Genomic DNA, 13,413 nt, shown 5'->3' on the forward strand with positions numbered 1-13,413 from the left:
ATTTTCTATACGGTTCAGGTCAGGGACTGGGATGGTCATAGCAGAAGCTTCATTTAGTGCTCAGTGACTCATATTTGTGTTGATTTTGATGTTTGTTTTGGATCGTTGTCCTGATGGAAGATCCAACCATTGCCCATTATAAGAAGTTTATCAGAGGCCGTCAGTTTTTTATTATTTTTTATCTTTTGGTATTTGCTAAAATCCATGATACCATGTATCTGGACAAGAAGTCCTGGACCTCCAGCAAAAAAAGTAGGCACACAACATTAAAGATCCAGCAATATATTTAACTTTGGGCATTAGGTAGTTTTTATCCCCGTGTCCACTAAACTAGTGAGTTTTCTGCCAAAAAGCTTTTTTTTTTTCTTTTGTTTCATCTGACCAAAGAATCTGGTCCCTTTTGACGTTCCAGTCTGAACTGAACTGAAGTCCAACTGTATGCTGGAGTTTCTTTTTGGATGAGCAAGGAGGATTTTTATGGTGGTCATGTAGATGCTATCATTTTCTTAGGCTTTCTGACCCCAAGACTCGACTAATCTCTGCAATTCTCCATCTGTGAACCTTGGAGAGTCTTTGGCCACTCAAACTCTCCTCCTCGCTGTACATTAAGACAATATGGACACACATCCTCCTCCAGGCAGATCCGTAACATCTTTAGTTGATTGGAACTTCTGAATGATTGCCCTGATGCTTTAGCTATTTTCGTACAACACTTTCTATATTTTGAAGCTCAAGAATCTCTTGCTGCACAACAGAACTATATTCTTTGGTTTTACTCATTGTGATGATGGATGATTAAGTGAATTTGGCCTTTGTTTCCCTTATATTTAAACTCAACATAGTCATAGCTGTCATAGCATAGAAGTCATAGCTGGACAATTTCATGTTCCTGTCATCCTGGTGTGCTAAAAAATGTAAATATTAATTGGAAAATAATTCAGAGATCTTTCCCTATATATTTTGCCAATAATTAATATGCCAATAAAGGTGTTTCAGAGAAAAACATTTATTTCATTATGTGAATGATATTATTTCAATTCTTTTACCTCAATGAAAGGTTACTGTTACGACCCCTTGGCTCAAGGAGTAGCAACATGAAGGGAGAGGCCATACAACATAATCAAAGTTGTAAGAAAATAGTATTTAATCAAGACAGACAATACACATAACTACATTAAATTAAAAGACGAACTATAAAGATACAAAAACAACAACATCAAGCCTTGGACTGGAGAGGGCGAGAAAGCCAGCATGACGACCAAACAGCGAGACCAGCCGAAACGGAATCCCAAGCTTTCTGCCTTGGGGTGACAAAACCAACATCTTATAAGCAGCATGGTTGATGACATCAATTATCCACACCTGTGTCACAGCAATTAACCTAAGGACACAACAAGGATTACACAGAGACACCTGCTGGACAAAATATAATACCACAGCCCCTTGGATCGTCACACCTCCCTCCTAAAGACAGAGGCCCTTATAAAAGGTACTCTGTAAACATAATACACAAACACATACAAGGAACATAATCTATCACAGAATAAGATTTTAACCAGCCTTAGAAATCAAACAAAATTATTGGTTCCACTTACCCTCTCTCCTTCACCACCTACCCCTTTCCTTCTCCATCTCCTATGCCCTCAGGCGCCTTGAGAACACGGAGATGAGGTGAAAGAAATAAAAGACAAGAACCAACAAAAGTATAATAGATTACTCGTTCAATAGAGCTCGTGACAAGGTATCCGCCATAATATTATCCACCCCTCTAATATGACGAATATCCAGACTGTAAGACTGCAAGAATAAAGCCCAACGAATGAGTCGTTGGTTTGGACTATGCAAGGACTGTAGGAAGGTAAGAGGGTTGTGGTCTGTGAATACTACCAGAGATACAGAACCTCCCCCCACATACACATCGAAATGTTGTAAAGCCTAAATTAATGCCAACAACTCCTTTTCAATAGTTGAATAATTCCTCTGACACAAATTAAACTTCTTTGAAAAGAAACCAATTGGTCGATCAACGCCGTTGTCATCTTTCTGCAATAATGCAGCTCCAGCACCCAGCCCACTCGCGTCTACCTTTAAATGGAAAGGACGGTCCCAACAAGGTGCTGTTAAAACGGGAGCAGAACTCAGCAAAAGTTTGGCATTATTAAAAGCATTTTGACAATTTGAGGACCATTCATATTTCTGTTTGCCTTTTAACAAATCTGTTAAAGGGGCCACCACTGTTGAGAAATTTTCACAGAATTTTCGATAGTAACCAATCATTCCTAAAAATCTCATTAGCTCTTTCTTCGTAGAGGGAACTGGGAAATTATCAATGGCATGGACTTTTGCCCGAAGAGGACAAACTTTACCTTGTCCTACCACATTTCCCAGATAGACTACAGTGGCACGTGCAAATTCACATTTCGCTAAATTTACCGTCAACTTTGCTGTCTCAAGTCGAGTAAATAGAGTGCGCAATTGGCAAAGATGTTCTTCCCATGTCTGGCTATACACCACCACATCATCCAGATACACAGCACATCCCTCAAGCCCAGAGATTACCAGATTCATCAGGCGCTGGAATGTAGCTGGAGCGTTTCGAAGACCAAAACTCATACGCTTATAAGAATATAATCCTGAAGACGTCGTGAAAGCACAGACTTCCTGAGCACGAGATGTTAGGGGTACCTGATAATATCCCTGAAGTAAATCAATCTTCGTAACAAATTTAGCTGACCCCACCGAATCAATGCAATCTTCGATTCGTGGAAGTGGAAAAGAGTCGGATTTAGTTACAGCATTCAACCTTCTATAATCGGTACAAAACCTAAATGTCCCATCCGGTTTTGTAACCAGAAGACAAGGAGAAGCCCAACTGGAACTTGACCGTTCTGCAAGTCCATTCTCCAAGAGATATTTCACCTCTGATTCCAAAAGTTTTTGTTTATCGGGAGACACACGATAAAATCGCTGTCGAATAGGTTGGGTGTCACCAACATCAATATCATGCTGAATCATGTCAGTGCATGAAGGAGTATCAGAAAAAAGCACTTGAAACTCAGTTATCAGATGTATTAATTCCTCACAACCATCTTGAGATAAATGCCCAAGCATAATATCCAATCTCTTTAATTGCTCAGAATTTCGAAGTCTAGGTTGGATTAAATATTCATCAAAAATATCCTTCTCAACCCCATCTTGCAAAGACCCACTTTCACCCCCTACCGCAAACGCAACAGATTTTATTTCAGCACCTCCGACAGCGGCATCTGGTCCAATTTCCCGAACCAAATAAGGCTTCAGTAGATTTACATGGCACAACTGAGACTTCTTCTTCCTATCCGGAGTAGAAATCATATAGTTTTGTTCTGAAAGTTGTTCAAGCACAGTATAAGGTCCAGAAAATTTTGCAGCAAAAGAGGAACCAATCATTGGAAGCATCACCAAAACCTGATCTCCAGAATTGAATTCCCTGTTTTCTGCCTTTTTATCAAACCAGGCTTTCATTTTGGATTTTGCCTTAACCAGATTTTCACGGGCTACTGTACCGGCCAAATACAACCTATATCGGAACCCGTTTACGTAATCCAAAAGATTCACAGGCGGTTCGGTTTCCAATAAATCGTCACGCAACAGCGCAAGCGGTCCCCTTACCTTATGTCCAAATACTAATTCATTAGGGCTGAAACCCAAACTTTCTTGAGTGACCTCGCGAGCAGCGAGCAACAACCAAGGTAGTCCCTCCTCCCAGTCTTTCATCAATTCAGTACAGTACGTTCTCAACAACTGTTTTAGTGTTTGATGGAAGCGTTCGAGGGCCCCCTGACTCTCTGGATGATAAGCACTGCTTTTTTGATGATCTACCCGCAACTGTTTTAGAATTTGGGCAAACATACGAGATGTAAAATTTGTTCCCCTGTCAGACTGAATCACACGAGGAATTCCAAATATGGAGATAAACTGCGTCAAAGCTTTCACTACAGACTTTGTAGTAATATTTCGCAACGGATATGCAGCAGGGTATCGCGTAGTTTGGCACATCACGGTCAATATATAGATGGAACCCGTTTTAGAAGGAGGCAATGGCCCCACACAATCAATCGTTAGATGCTCAAATGGATTTTCCACCAACGGAATAGGATACAACGGAGCTGGAGAGATCACCTCGTTCGGCTTTCCTACCAATTGACAGACATGGCAAGTTTTTATAAAAGCAGCCACGTCACGCTTTAATCGAGGCCAAAAGAAATAACGCATCACGCTGTGATAGGTTTTCTTCACTCCAAAATGACCAGCTATGTCACCGTGAGCGGTTTTCAAAATTAACTCCCGCAATCCCTTCGGTATCACTATTTGAACCACCGGCTCACCCAGAATTTTATCGTAACATGGCGTCCATTTACGAAGCAATAATCCGTTCTGTGCGAAATATCCACTCGCCAAACTTTGCATCTCATATCCTGTTTTAACCGATTCAAACAATGTTTTTAGCTGCACATCATTTTTTTGCTCTACAATCAAATCCTGCCGAGAAATCGACGGAACAAACCAAGACAAATTCTTAGAAAGATCGTAGTGAGATTCTTGGTCTCTACACTCAACCATTACTTTGTCCTGGCTCATCGCTCGTGTTACGGCACAGGAACAAAAAACTTCAGGCAGTTCTTGCACACATTCGTCTGATTCTACCGAGCAGACCGGAGTGGTTTTGACAACGGGAAACACTTCCGTACCCCATATCTTACTCCCAGCCAAATTATTTCCCAAAATCAAATCCACCCCCTCGATAGGCAAAACTGATCTTAATGCAATTTCTACCTCCCCTTTTACAACCTCAGAATCTAACTGAACTCGGTGCAGAGGAGCCGAAAATATGTCTAATCCAATACCTTGAATTAGAACGCTTTTACCCGTATTTGATTTAGAAGAAAACGGCAGTTTCGAATCCAATAAGAAAGATTCAGAGGATCCAGTGTCACGTAATATCTTAACAGGTACCTTCGTCAAATCTTTCAAAGACACAGTCCCCATAGTTATGAACGGTTCATATCCTGTTTCCAAAAGATCCTTATTTCTTCCGTAAGTCTTTACTTCTCCTACCTCTGATCTTAAACTCAATCCGGTAGTAGACACAAGACCAACGGCTTTTGGAACCACAGACTTATTTCTTAATATAGGGCACTCTCTTTTCCAATGACCCTTTTCCAAACAATACCTGCAACTCGAATCTGGATCCACTTTCCTAGCATGCTCTGATTTAGTCGGACTCATTTTCACTGCATTTCCGCTGTTATTTGGCTTTTTATAAAAATAATCACCGGCGCTTTTATGAAGTAGTACATATTCGTCCGCAAGGATGGCAGCCTCAGCAGCCGTTGTCACCTTGTGTTCATTTACATAAATCGCGACACGCTCTGGGATAATGTTTTTAAACTGCTCTAAAATGATTAGATTAGAAAGCTCTTCAAAGGTACCAACACACAATGATGTACGCCAACGATTAAAAAGACTTGCCAATTCCCTTGCCACTTCAACGTGTGTTTTACGCTCATCTTTTTTCCATCCCCTAAAACGTCGCCGATACGCTTCAGGGACAAGTTCATAGGCTTTCAAAACAGACTCTTTTACTACCTTATAGTTTTTCCGATTTTCAGAAGAAAGTGAAATGAAGGCTTCCTGAGCTTTACCTTCCAAAACACTTTGTAGTAAGAGTGTGCGTTCTGCATCATTCCAGCCTCTATCCTCAGCCAAGCTTTCGAACAGAGAAAAAAACACATCTGGATCACGGTCATTGAATTTAGGTAAAAGTTTAATCATCTGTACTAAACCCATCATTCGATTTCCACTCGCCCCAGCATCTCCCTGATCATTGAAAGAATCAACACTACCCCCAGAAAGCTTTCCTTGTTCTATTAATTTTAACCGTTCTGCCTCCTGTGCTAATTTCACTTCTTCCATTTTTTGTTGCATTCTAAATGTTTCAAAATTCCGTTCTTGTTCTCGCTCTTGACTTTTCAATTTCTGTAATTCAAGTTGTCGGTCCAATTCACGTTCTTTATTTTGTATACTAAGGATTTCTAACTGTTGCTCGAAGGTTAACTTGCTAGTTTCTAACAACACATGAGGTGTCGAAGTACCTTCAGGTATCACCTCCTCTTCAGACTGTGTCTCTGTAGTTAAAATTAACATCTCTCTTAATTTCTCCTCTACGACCCCTCGCAGAGGTTTTACCTTAGTACCTTTTGTTAAAGCTAAGTCCAACTCGAAATGTTCAGCTACTTTAAATAATTGCTCTTTTGAAAGACACCCTAATTTTCCCATCGTAGGAGCACTAACAAAATCCTGTAACAAATCCATTTTTACTTTTTCGTAGCTAAAAGAACATTTGAACAAACAAATAGGTCATACTCACCAAAACCAACAGATACACTTCAACTGCCAGAGTAATTGTTAAAGCCACCCCGTATCTAACTAATACAAAACTAAATATACTCAACCCTAGTCTTCAGTACGCCCACATGCAGCTCAACTGCTAACCAGTCTACCCGCGTCCGACGCACCAAAAACAACAAACAAAAATAACAAACAAAAATAACAAAAAGCGTTAAGCGCTCTTCAGCCTAACACGGGGTTACCTATGGCTTAAGCAGTCTAGACCGCAACATCCGAGCAATTTAGTGTAACTGTCAGACAAGTTTATCGCTCTCTCCAGTCCAAAACCACTAATCAAAATACAAAAAAAACTTTATATGGCACTCCCCAACCAATTATTGTGCCTAAAGAATGAACAGACTTGTAATTCTAATTAAAGAACTACCCAAATCGTAATTCTAATTAAAGAACTACCCAAATCATAATTCTAATTAAAGAACTACCCAAATCATAATTCTAATTAAAGAACTACCCAAATCGTAATTCTAAAGAATTACCCAAATCAAAACAAAAACCCTAAGCCAATTTGTTACTCTTGGACGAGCCCCCATATGTTATGACCCCTTGGCTCAAGGAGTAGCAACATGAAGGGAGAGGCCATACAACATAATCAAAGTTGTAAGAAAATAGTATTTAATCAAGACAGACAATACACATAACTACATTAAATTAAAAGACGAACTATAAAGATACAAAAACAACAACATCAACATCAAGCCTTGGACTGGAGAGGGCGAGAAAGCCAGCATGACGACCAAACAGCGAGACCAGCCGAAACGGAATCCCAAGCTTTCTGCCTTGGGGTGACAAAACCAACATCTTATAAGCAGCATGGTTGATGACATCAATTATCCACACCTGTGTCACAGCAATTAACCTAAGGACACAACAAGGATTACACAGAGACACCTGCTGGACAAAATATAATACCACAGCCCCTTGGATCGTCACAGTTACATTTTTCAAATTTTTTAAAAAGAAAGATCAAAAGGATAAACAATGCAGATTTATTTTTACAGCCATCTTTGATCATATTTTCCATGGGTGCCAATAATTCTGACCACAGCTGCATATCTTACAGTGCTACTTTATTTCTTGAAATTTGTGATTTTATATCTCACAATGTGACTATTTCTCGCAGTGTGACTTTCTTTGTTGTATTTGCGACTATCTTTATATCAAATTGCAAAATCTTACAGGGTGACTTTATTTCTTGTTTTGTGAACGATATATTTAATTTCTGATGTCTCTGAAATTATATCAGTTAACACATAAGTCAGTTTCAACAGTATATTCAAAGGTATTTTCAACCCTATATTCTTTTTGGACCTATTTGAGCTGATTCTTTTGTAAATTAATTTATTTATTTTTAGTCCAGTGTACACCAATGTAAGTCGATTCTGCATCTTTGAGGAAGAAAACTGTCACGGGGTGACAAGAGGAAATCAGAACGAGATTGAGAAATTGCCAGTGAACATCCAATTCTATGCACTGTGAATCTGTTGCCATGGCAGCAAGGCCAATTGCCCGATTGAAAGCAGGTGTGGATTGATTACAGGGAGCGCTGTGAGAGGGACACGCAGCTACATGGGGCTTTAAAACAGAGAGGAAGCAGACTGAGGGGGTGGTTCTCCTCCCGTGTGAGACTGTGTTTGATAGCGGGTTGTTCCTTTTATTGAGGCTGGGCTATGGAGTGGTGAAGATTGAAGCTGAGGAAGAGAAAGGAAGGATTGAAGGATTTGTCAGCGAAAACCTAAGGAATATCGTCAGCAGTGGGAAGGACGCGAGTGATGAGTATTGGATCCGTTGTTTATATGCACTAACACTGAAGTGGTGTTGAGAGTTTGGAAAGTGTGTGACACGAGTGAATTATTACACCGAATGAATTGTTGATCTGTCTCCAACTTCTGTCCTCTCCTTGCCGAATGTGATAATCGCTGCACTGTTCTTCTGCTTTTCCTGGAGTGAAGTCAAGCCCTGGCCAAAGACGAAATCCGACCTGATGGGAGAAAGACCGGTGGGTGAGTGCTGGCCCTAATGCACGGTGTGTGAGTGGAATTACAGTGCCTGAAGTGACGATTCACCCGGCTTGTGCTGTGAAGTGAAACTGTTGTGTGGAGAAGTAATAGAAGTCTGCCGTGCACACTTCCCATACCGTCTTCCACCCGCTGTCTCCAAAGGAAGGTTTTGACAAAGCAAGAGCCCAACTTCCTCTGTGAGCAGACCCGGCTCTGTTAACGCTGAGTGCTTCATATATTGCTGAACTGTTATAACCGTGCTGTGTTTGTTCCCGTGTCCAGCCAAGTGGAGCGTTTCGCTCAAGTGTCCTCCCCGCCTGGTGGTCTCCACACGCCCCTGTTGGAAGCCGTTGCCCTGTTCAGAAGAAGAGAGAGGTATATCAGTTGAGTGCTTCATGTACTGTTGAACCGTTAAGACCTTGCTGTACTGTTCCAGTGCTCAGCCGAAGTGGAGCGTTTCGCTCAAGTGTCCTCCCCGCCTGGTGGTCTCCACACGCCCCATGGGAAGTCTCTGCCCTGTTCAGGAAGAGAGAAGTGATCTCCACCCGCCCTATGGGAAGCCTCTGTCCTGTTCAAGAAGAAGAGAAGGGACTCGCTGGCCCCCACACCTGAGTACCTACCGAGTGACTTACCTGGACGGCGCGAGGACCTCCCCTGAGCCACCTTCAACGAGCCCCCGGCCCGCCACGATCGTTCCTCTCCTCCCATCCCAGGGGGTCCAGAGACGCTTGAACTGCCCTGGCGGCAAGAAGACGATTTTAATTAGGACCTATCCAATTTCCCATTTTTAATATAATAAAAGAAACTGTTATTATTTTTATTCTCTTGTCTGTCTGGTCCTTTGACACGTTCCTCGAGGTGGTTCCCGGTTTTCAGGGGTGGGTGCAGTCTGGCTTGGCCCGCCCCGACCTGTGACAACCTCTTGCTCTGGAGAAGGCTTGTAAACTTCCAAGCTGGGAGAAATAGTGGTAGCTGCATGTATTTGGTTTGATCAATAATGGAGGACTCATCTGCTGATGGAGGCGCCGAGAGACCTAGACAGCCTCCAATGAAAGACTTGATTAATGTTGTGCTCCGATGTGTCTATGACAGCAGCCAAAGGCCTCACCTCATGCAGCTCCACCCACAACTCACCACTGTTCACATACAGCCACAATCCACTGTTGTTGCACAAGCCATAATCTTGCACCAGTCTATCTTGCTGAGTTGGTGCATTCACACAACTCTTCGCGCCCACTCAGATCGGGGCATTTAGGAATGTTGTCCATCCCTAGGTCCAGCTTTTTCTATCGCTGGTCCAACACTTTGGAACAAGCTCCCTGTAGCCATCTGAACAGCACCATCTCTTTTTGTTTTTAAATCTATGCCTTGTCAGGCAGGATGCACCCACTGAAAGAGCCTGTAGGTCACCAATTCGCTTAGCCGATACCAGAGCCAGCTAGCCTGGGAAAACCCAGACCACTTCCGGCAAATTTAGATTTGCTCTGCAAGTGGGTCTGGCAAAGAGCCCATTGAAACCCATTTCCAATCCGCCGAAATCGCGGCACCAATCAGAAACGTTTTACACGATGACGACAGAGCAGAGACGGTGACGCAGATTTTGTACATTACAGACATGGATGCCGCCGTGGAACATCACAACATCACTCGTTCGAATCAGCTATCGCGTCTGTTTCAAGCGATTTAAAATGGTCATTTTCGTTAACACAAACAGAGAATTGCTGAGAGTCTCGAGATGTTTCTCCGTCGCTCTGCATACGTCATGTCATTCATCGCTCTGATTGGTTTTAGATCTATCCGACGTCCGTTGGTGACGTCCCTGTGGAAATGAATTGTCTATGGAGCTTTGCCAGACCCTTACTCAGTTACAACTGAGAGGGTCTGGGTTTTCCCAGGCTAAGAGCCAGCAGGAGGGCGGTCTTAAGTGAGAGATGCCGAAGGTCAGCGGTCGCAAGCGGCTAAAACGGAGGGCCCAGGAGTGCCCTCAGGACAATGGACAGGTTCCAGGTAGGTACTGTGTTGGGGAGAGGCAGATTGAGCTCTCTGGCTCCTCTGAAACATCATTACGAAAATGGTGATGATCATGACTACCAGAATCTGAATCAGAAAGAGCTTTATTGCCAAGGTAAGAACAGGTCTTTGGACAGGCTCTGACATGGCGGCGACCCTCCTGGCTGGGGTCTCGTGTAGCGAGTCGTCGGCCATCTTTGGCCTTCCGTTTCCTCGCCACGGCCAAACCGTTCGAGATTACAGGGTACATATCTATGCATTTATACAGTAATCTTTTTAACAAAAGTGCACTGAAAACTCAAACTATTGCACCTTTTGCTTAAATATTGGGGAAAGATACTCTTGTTCCATGTACATGTTAGTGTACAGGGTAAGTACACTAAAAAAAACACACACAATCTAATATCACTGACCCTGACACGATGACTCGGAAACCTTGATAGTAGAATGAGGACCCCTTAGGTCTATAATACTAACAGTATAGATATGTTTTTAATTCTCCTGGTTGTTACCCCTGTATTCCCCAAACTGTACATATTGTTCCCTTATACTTACATGTACATACTTTATAGGTACACTATATTACAGAAAGTTACGCTGTAAATTCGTCTTAATTACACAGTACTTTTCGGGCTGTAATCTAAAGCGTTACCACATTTACTTTTTTTATGTTTTAAATGTTGAATGTTTTTATTGTTTCAGCATGTTTATTAGTCTCCCATTTATGTTAATATAGTCATTGCATGCTAATCCCGATGATCGATGATGGTTACTTAACCATTTTTGTATGATCAACTCTGGAAATATTCCTTCATTCAAAAAACGTAATTTGATTTAAGGATGGAGATTGCACAGGAAAGTAAAGTGAGTGAGTGAAAGCAATTTGGACATTGCTTAATTTGTATAATCTATTTACACTTATTGGTGTCGTGCTACAGACCTAATTTAAATATTATGCAAGAAACTTTTATTAATATTAATATGAACAAATGTAAACGCACGGTGTCCTGATCAAGCAGATCGGATCATGGTGATCACATGTTAATGCAAAGTGTAAACGCAGCCTAATACTGTGTCATGCCACTGCGTTGTACAGTGTATGTACATTCACTCACCTTTAGCTCTTCTATTGGATTTGGATAAGTGTTTTGGTGTACATGCCTCATTAGCGGCTGTTTATGGGCCGCTGTATACAGTATACTTACTTCAGTATACACAATACTTCCGCAGATGATTTTGTTAAACTAACTACTGGTAATACTAGACGAAGGTGTCAGCCAACATGACATTTAAAAGTTATCATAGTAAAAGTAAAAACAGTAAAAAACAGTAATATTGAGTTTAAAACAGAAATCAACATACCCATTTTTTTCAGGAATTTAAATATCTGCATTTCACAACCAGAAGCTGCGCCATGTTGTGGCATCATTGATTCTTACTGTGAGTGACGTCATGCTGACCGTTCCAAGATGGTGGGCGCACTGACATGTCTGGATGAAATGTGGCATCTACGCTCATATTTAAATGCACTACCCGGACCTCACAGCGATTGGCTGCTGCCTGTGTGTTTCGCTTGATATTTGTTTAAAATTCGAAAACTGTCCGCAGCCGCGTGAATAACTTCCATAGGAATGAACTGAAAATGCTAGCTCTGCTTTGGTAGGCCGATGTACGGAAGCCTGCCAGCTTTAAACTTATCGTTCTCACTTGGTCCTCTCGTGGTTATTTTCTCTCATGGAAAGTAAACATTTATCATTTTGTTTAGCCATTTTAATAAAGTCATAAAGACCTGGAGAAAGACAGAAATATTTTAATTGGCATATTAAAAATAATCTTAAAACACAAGTAAAATCCTTAACGTGCACATGTGATTTCTTTTATCAACTGTTTACCGACTAGGTTTAAGAGGATATTTTGACATAATTTGTGAGTATTGTACATTCAAGTGCAAGAAGATGCATATGAGAACTTAATTCACACTTTGGCTGTGTGCACAAAGAAAACAACACTCGATGTGAGTCTTCTTGTGCTTGTAAATGGTTTGAAATCACATTAAAATGAGCACGCAGGAATCGAATCGAAATTTACATTTTCTATCCGATTTCTGATCATAAGTATTCTGGAATCAATTTTCAATTCCAAACCCAATTAGTTCAGAACGTCATGGCCGTTTTGTGTATCCTGTACATTTCTAAAGGTCTCACTTTATCAGTGTGCTATTTTAAGTCACACATTCACTTCTGGACTTGCAAATGAAGTTAGATTCATCCCAACATATGATGCACAGAAAATGTTTAAAGATGTGAAATTGCTGTTAATAGTGCTGATGGTTGTACTTAGAAAACTGAATTGGAGTGCAAATGGTAAACATGATGTAACATTGCCAGTTTGTGTCTGTCATTGTATTTCTGTGATTGCAATTTTATGTTTTGCCTGTTATATTGTTAAGACTATACAACATGCTTATGCCTTAACTTCATCGACCAACATTTGTTTTGAGGGTTCTTGAAACAAGCAAGCAAGTCTTTAAAGGCACACCATAGTGTCCAAATGTGAAGGCCGTGGACTTCAAATGATGCAGCCTATGCGTCCTTCGAAGGTCACACCATGTAGCCTTCATGATTTCCTAATTACGCAACCAGGTGTTCCAGATTACCGCTCCTGGCGCCAAGCAACGGTGCGAGAGTATGCTGCCATCCTGATAATTCATTTGGAGCCAGAATTGGCTATTGTCATTTTTATGTTTTTATATTTTACTGGAGGACATGGTGAGGATGTTTCAGGTCATGTACTTTCGGCTTAGCCGAAGATTAAAATGTTCATCTTACCTTGATCATGCGATTTTGTAAGCTAGTATATTCTTTTTATTATGCACATAAATGGACCATGGTAAATATATTTACACAGGTTTTCAAGCCTATTTGAATATAAAACCCAGTTGCATATACAAAGTCCA

At 41.2% G+C, this 13,413-nt stretch overlaps 1 protein-coding gene across 1 annotated transcript in view; it reads left to right on the top strand.

The window, feature by feature from the left end:
* LOC306998380 (phospholipid scramblase 1-like) overlaps nucleotides 1–13,413 on the top strand; it is a 50,788-nt gene that overhangs the window by 22,148 nt on the left and 15,227 nt on the right. The gene's annotated exons all lie outside the window — the stretch shown is intronic.

This window comes from Phoxinus phoxinus, assembly GCF_949152265.1.
Source record: "Phoxinus phoxinus genome assembly, chromosome: 5".
Lineage (NCBI taxonomy): Eukaryota > Metazoa > Chordata > Actinopteri > Cypriniformes > Leuciscidae > Phoxinus > Phoxinus phoxinus.